Genomic DNA, 7522 nt, shown 5'->3' with positions numbered 1-7522 from the left:
TAGAAGCAGGCATAAAATATTACTTAAAGACATAATTAAAGTTATTCAAAACTGAAGATTTCAAGTATCAAAGGCCTGGAGATAAATACTGTGGCAGAGTGTATCTTCCTAAATTAAAGTCAATATCTTACATTCTCTTCTTTCAATATATTTGCCATTTCTCCATTAAGAAGTGGAGTCTAATCCCTTCTTGACTTAAAGTACATCTTTGTAACTAATACAACTCTTCTGAGTTGAATTGTCTTCCCTTCCTCTGTCACCACCCCCCAAAAAAAGAAAAAATTAAAAAGTTAACCCCTAGTATCTCAGAAGGTGACCGTATTAAAAAATAGTCACTGAAGATGTAATTGGTTAAATGAAGTCATGCTGGAGTAGGGTGGATCCCTAATTTGACTCGTGTCCTTATAAGAAGATAGTCATAGGAAGGCAGAGACAAATAAGGAAAACACTGTGTGAAGATAGAGGATTGAAGAGATGTGTCTACAAGACAAGGAATTCTAAAAAGTGGGAGAGAACCACCAGAAGCTAAGAAGAGGCAAGGAAAAGATTTCATTTTCAGAAGGAGAATGACCCTGCTGACATGTTAATTTTTGCCTTCCAGCCTCTAGAACTGTAAGACAACAAAGTTCTATTGTTTTAAGCTCCCAGTTCGTGGTACTTTGTTATGGCAGACCTAAGAAACTAGTATAATGATCAAAAAATTATAGGAGAAGTGACACTATATGCATATTGAGGTATAACAGAAAGACTAGATTTTCCACATGAATCTCTCTGCCAGGAAAAGTGCCTTGAGAACGCTGAGCTGATATGTGAAAAGTCTGAGTATCCTGAATCTAGCAGGCTAAAGGAGAACATGCTTAAAAATCACATTGAGAGAGAAAGTGTTTCAATACAAAAATAAACATTTCAAAAATCAATTATTTTTCTATACTGCAATGAAAAATAAACTGAAAATAAATTGAAAATAAAATAACATTTACAATAGCATAAACAATGAAATACTTAGATAGTAAAGAACCCTAAATGAATTTATCTTTTTCAGGATAAATTGCAAACTGAGGTTAAATAGAGGGATATACCATGATCATGGATTGAAAAGATTAATATTTATAAGACATCAGCTATTTCTTTAGAAAATGAATAAATAAGCGAGAACACTGTAAGCTTCTTTTAACATGCTGTTATCTGAGTGTCATTCCAGAGGAAAGCTCTGAATTAGAGAAGATAGGTGAAGTTTTATAGAGCTCAAGCAAGAAGAAATAACTGTTTACCTACTTTGCAGAAGAGCTGATTGAATTTACTTCTTGGAAGACAGAAAATTTATTCTTGTATGATACTTTAACAACAGTTGTTTCTGCAATGTGTTTTCAGCAAGATGGATGTTAGTCATTAGGAGCTACCAATAAGGATGGGAGCAAATAAAGGTATGTCTTAATGTCATACAAGGCTAAAAATGGAAAAAATGTAGGCTTTCAAGGGGCCTCGTGGTCCTGCCTCTTGTTCAGGAGGGAAATTGAATCTTATAATTTGACCACATGTAGATTTGTTCAGAATTCTAGATTGATACAATTCATTGGTTGTGGTCCAAGATTCATTGGTGATGGATGCCATTAGGACTCCTTATGACTTTTGTCTTTGTAATTAAATTTAAATTCTCTGGCCAATGGGTGCTGCTCAGAAGCTTTTAAGACTCTGGAGAGAACGAGGAAAACAATTCCACAGAAAACAAATATTAATATTATGATTTGCAGAACATCTTGAACAATGGTGTATTAGTCAAGATCCTTGACTAAAGCAAGAGAACAGATCCCATTCCTCATCTGAGTCTGTAAAGAAAAGCTGTTTGATATCAGTAAGTTGATGTAAAACTTGTCTATCTAATTTGTACACTGGCATTCCTTTCTTGTTCATCTTAAAAGTTATATAGTACATCTCTTTGTAGATAGTACTACTTCAGTATACTACTTTCTCTAAGTTAGCATGTGCACTACTCTTCGTGCTGAGTATATTTAAAACTTTTCTACATTGCACTGCAGCTTGGTGAATTTATATCAATTCTTGTAGCTCTTATTTAAATTTCCTAGGTTACTAATGGCTATTTCAATCATGGCATAATAAATTGCTTTCAAACTAGGAGAGAAAACAGCAACTCAAGATTCACTGGTAGATATAGTTTGTTATGGTTTCTTCAGGCTAAGAAAAAGTAGAAATGTTTCTTCTAATTCCAGTGAATTTTATGGAAATTTATATTTTCATGTTCAATATTACATGAGGCCATAGTTATTAATTTCTTAGCACCAGAAAGAAAAAGAAGTGTAAAGTTCTTGCATAGATAAAAGGAACTTGTTCAGATTATTAGAAACCAGAAAACTGGTGGGAATGGAATTAGACACCAATATCTGTTCAATTAGTAAAATATTCTAGCAATCTTATGTCCCAGAGATCCACGAATATTCAAACAATGTGGTCCAGGGTCCATAAATTTAGGTACCAAAAAGTATGAACAAGGCAGCTTTGTTTGTGTTCTTGAATGACTTCCAGGAATTAAAGTTCCAAATAAATGTCATTTTAAAAATTCATTGCATAGATTTGAAGAGATTTGAAGTATGAAAAACATAACCCTTTGTCACAGGAACCCGAAATTCCTTATGAAACACAGAGATTTGGGTGGGACTCAGTCTGTAGGCATGATTATAATGCCATTTGCAATAATAGGAGATTGTCATATTGAGTAAAGTAAGTCAGTGAAAAAGACAAATATCATACTGTATGACTTATATGCTGAATCTAGAAAAAATGATACAACTGAACTTATTTACAAAACTGAAACAGAATCACAGACTTAGAGAACAAACTTATGGTTACCAGGGGGGAAGGGGGAGAGCAAGGGATAGTTAAGGAGTTTGGGATAGACATAAATACACTACTATATGCAAAATGAATAATTAATAAGAACCTACTGTATAGCATAGGGAACTCTACTTGATACTCTGTAATGACCTATATGGGAAAAGAATCTAAAAAAGAATGTATATCTGTATATATATATATATATATATATATATATATATAAAACTGATTCATTTCACTGATAGTAGAAATTAACCCAGTATCATAAATCAACTATACTCTAATAAAAATTAATTTAAAAAAGTTTTGTCTCCTAAACTTGAAATAGCCATAACAATGGACAGAGACAGCAATAAGACTATCTTTTGGGTAAATAGGAATGCAGTTTTATAAAATTATAGAAGAGAGTGAATATTCCAATTTGGCATAGAAATTAGGAGAAGGAAGTTCTTTTTTGATCTCTTTACAAAGTCTGTGACTTCTTATGTACCAGAAATTATTAGACAATTAACATGTGACATATTGTGTGGGGAATGACACTCTAGACTGTTTCTATTTTGATTTTTCTTTATATCAATCATCCTAAAGCCCTGCTATGAATTAATAGTGAAACAAAATTTATATAATTGTCTGGGAGAAAGATTTAGTTTTCCAGGGAAAATGTTACAAATCCAGCAATCTGATTAATTAAACTCTTTCTCTGGAAAATGAGTTCATGGATGCCAACTATAATCTAAATGTCAAGATTTAACCTCTGGTGCTCAGAGTTACAAGACTGAGGAGGAAACTTTTGGAAACTCATATTAGCAATCAAAAACCCTAAACCAACAGAGACATAGAGAAAAAAAACAAATCCATTAAAATTTGGAAGAGAAAGCGAAAAACCTGTGGTAGTTTTTACTCTTTGCATTCAAGTGTCTCACTCTGAAGGATCTGGGGTGTAGACTAGGCCTGAAAGTGAAAGTGATCTTTCCCACTGACTCAGACACTAAAGAATCTGCCTGCAATGAAGGAGACCCAAATTTGATCCCTGGGTCAGGGAAGATCCCCTGGAGAAGGAATGGCTACCCACTCCAGTATTCTTCTAGACAGTGTATTAAAAACCAGAGACATTACTTTGCCAACAAAGGTCCATAGAGTCCAAGCTATGGTTTTTCCAATAGTCATGTATGGATTTAAGAGTTGGACCATAAAGTCTGAGCACTGAAGAATTAATAATTTAGAACTGTGGTGTTAAAGAAAACTCTTGAGAGTCCCATGGACTGCAAAGAGATTAAACCAGTTAATCCTAAAGGAAATCAATCCTGAATATTCATGAAAGGACTGACACTGAAGCTGAAGCTCCAATACTTTGACCACCTGATGTGAAGAGCTCATTAGACTCATTAGAAAAGAGCTTGATGCTGGGAAAGATTGAAGGCAGGAGGAGAAGGGGATGTCAGAGGATGAGATGGTTGGATGGCATCACTAACCCAATGGACATGAGTTGAACAAGCTATGGGAGATGATGAAGGACAGGGAAGTCTGGCATGCTATAGCCCATTGAGTCACAAAGAGTTGGACATGACTGAGTCATTAACACCTTTTACTTTCTAATAGAAGTGTTCTAATACTGAAGTGTTTATAATTGACAGTGCCTGATAAGGTTCCTTCTAATGAGGTGCAATTGTAATCATAAACTGGTATCATTTCTAGTAAATAAACTGAATCAATTGATTAAAATTTGTGTTAAACCTTTACAAAATTTGTCCACATCAGCCTACTATAAAAGAGAAGAGTCAATGTAGGGGTGAAATTACAAGATGTACAGGCATTCAGTAAGAAGATTCTGTGAGGATAGTCTGTGATTTCCTTTTGGATGGAGTCAACGGCCATGAGAGTTTAGGGCAAACCTTTGGCCACAGCACTAAAGTTATTCCAATAGCTTTGCAAGTTTTAATTTTAATGTGCAATTTTCTTATTCCACTGTCTCTGAAAAGTGTGAAAAACAAGCTTCTAAGCAACAGGCAGAGGCTTATCAAGTATCTTAATTACTTTTCTTATCAAATGAGACCCTTAATACCAGACAAACAGTAGTTTTCCAATATACCAAACGCAAAGCATAGAAATTACTTTGCAATGACCAGTTCAGGTCTGTTCAATCGCTCAGTTGTATCTGTTCTTTGCGACCCCATGAACTACAGCATGCCAGGCCTCCCTGTCCATCACCAACTCCCAGAGTTCACCCAAACCCATGTCCATTGAGTTGGTGATGCCATCCAAGCATCTCATCCTCTGTCATCCCCTTCTTCTCCTACCCTCAATCTTTCCCAGCATCAGGGTCTTTTCAAATAAGTCAGCTTTTCGCATCAGGTGTCCAAAGGATTGGCATTTCAGCTTCAACATCAGTCCTTCTGAAGAATATTCAGGACTGACCTCATTTAGGATGGACTGGATGGTCTCTGCTTTTCAATATGTTGTCTAGGTTGGTCATAACTTTCCTTCCAAAGAGTAAGCATCTTTTAATTTCATGGCGGCAATCACCATCTGCAGTGATTTTGGAGCCCAGAAAAACAAAGTTTCCACTCTTTCCCCATCTATTTACCATGAAGTGATGGGACCAGATGCCATGATCTTAGTTTTTTGAATGTTGAGCTTTAAGCCAAACTTTTCACTCTCCTCTTTTACCTTCATCAAGAGGCTCTTTAGTTCTTCTTCACTTTCTGCCATAAGGGTGGTGTCATCTGCATATCTGAGGTTATTGATATTTCTCCCGGCAATCTTGATTCCAGCCTGTGCTTCCTCCAGCCCAGCGTTTCTCATGATGTACTCTGCAGATAAGTTAAATAAGCAGGGTGGCAATATACAGCCTTGATGTACTCCTTTTCCTTTTTGGAACCAGTCTGTTGTTTCCATGTCCAGTTCTAACTGTTGCTTCCTGACCTGTATACAGGTTTCTCAAGAGGCAGACCAGGTGGTCTGGTATTCCCATCTCTTTCAGAATTTTCCACAGTTTATTGTGATCCACACAGTCAAAGGCTTTGGCCAGAGCAGCTGCTTTAAGGCAAGAAAAGGCTCTAACTAACATGAAAACATGCAAAAAATAGTAAGAGTATATTTATAGCCATATGAGGCTTAATTAAATTAAGTCCATTTGTAGGTGTTCAAAGAAGCCTAAAGAAGTGGGTTTATGTTCATGATTCACTTTTACAGTTTTCTCAGAATTGTAGTCTTCATAGACAGGGTGGGCACTAGAAACATCCTCAGAGACCTTGCTGAAGTTGCCTAACTAAGACCTATTTAAGATGGATTTTAGTTTCTTTTACATGATGGGTTAAACTTTTTGAGAACCCATCTCAATGTTTCAAGACAATCCATAGAGATCTGAAGAGAGACCATCTGGGTGCAAAAACCAATTTAATCCATTTCAGTATGTATATATGTATGTGTTATTGCTGTTGTTCTGTTTTGTTTGCTTGTTTTTCCTGAACTAGGTGCTTGGAACTGAGGCTGTCACAAGAACTGCATAGAATTTTCTACAGGATTAGTTAACTGCACAATTGCTGCCACTGTGCATAAAGAACTGTGAGCTTTTCCTATAAAGTTGAGTGAAAAAAGTTATAATAAACAATGATTTCTGACATTTATTGACTTGTTCAGTTAGGATCCATAGAGCTTATCCAAAACTTTCATGTGCACATAGAAATAAAGTTTTATGTTTACTGGGTAGTTAAAGGTAAGGAATTTTGAAGGAAATACTTATGTTACTGAAGAAAATCTCTAGTGATTCTGTCTAAGCCCTAGTTGTCAGCTTCCTTAAAGTGTATAAGATGTTCAGTTCTAGAAATTTAGAAATCTAATATAGAGTATCCTATGGGAAACAGCACTCCTCCATATTTCCTTCTAATAACTGATCAAGGAAAAAACAAATAGCTTCCAATTTTTGAGGAAACAGTTACCAATTTGTATGCTGTCATGACCTAGAAATACCAAGGGAACATTTCATGCAAAGATGGGCTCAATAAAGGACCGAAATGGTATGGACCTAACAGAAGCAGAAGATATTAAGAAGAGGTGGCAAGTATACACAGAAGAACTGTACAAAAAAGAGCTTCACGACCCAGATAATCACGATGGTGTGTTTACTCACCTAGAGCCAGACATCCTGGAATGTGAAGTCAAGTGAGCCTTAGAAAGCATCACTCTGAACAAAGCTAGTGGAGGCGATGGAATTCCAGTTGAGCTATTTCAAATCCTGAAAGATGATGCTGTGAAAGTGCTGCACTCAATATACCAGCAAATTTGGAAAACTCAGCAGTGGCCACAGGACTGGAAAAGGTCAGTTTTAATTCCAATCCCAAAGAGAGGCAATGCCAAAGAATGCTCAAACTACCACGCAATTGCACTCATCTCACATGCTAGTAAAGTAATGCTCAAAATTCTCCAAGCCAGGCTTCAACAATACATGAACCATGAACTTCCAGATGTTCAAGCTGGTTTTAGAAAAAGCAGAGGAACCAGAGATCAAGTTTACAGCATTTGCTGGATCATTGAAAAAGCAAGAGAGTTCCAGAAAAACATCTGTTTCTGCTTTATTGACTATGCCAAAGCCTTTGTGTGGATCACAAAACTGTCGAAAATTCTGAAAGAGTTGGGAATACCAGACCACCTGACCTGCCTCTTGAGAAACCTA

The 7522-nt window shown here is 36.1% G+C and overlaps 1 long non-coding RNA gene across 1 annotated transcript; it reads left to right on the top strand.

Moving 5' to 3' along the window:
* The first annotated feature begins 475 nt into the window (after positions 1-475).
* LOC129644934 (uncharacterized) lies at positions 476-6458 on the top strand. Its single transcript, XR_008711065.1, has 3 exons — positions 476-612; positions 1283-1424; positions 6324-6458. It is a non-coding gene; the product is annotated as an uncharacterized LOC129644934 (long non-coding RNA).
* The last annotated feature ends 1064 nt before the right edge of the window (positions 6459-7522 follow it).

The sequence above is a fragment of the Bubalus kerabau genome, chromosome 2 (assembly GCF_029407905.1).
Source record: "Bubalus kerabau isolate K-KA32 ecotype Philippines breed swamp buffalo chromosome 2, PCC_UOA_SB_1v2, whole genome shotgun sequence".
In the NCBI taxonomy this organism is placed as follows: domain Eukaryota; kingdom Metazoa; phylum Chordata; class Mammalia; order Artiodactyla; family Bovidae; genus Bubalus; species Bubalus kerabau.
Note: the sequence above shows the minus strand (reverse complement) of the source record. Positions and strands in the feature narration are given on the sequence as shown.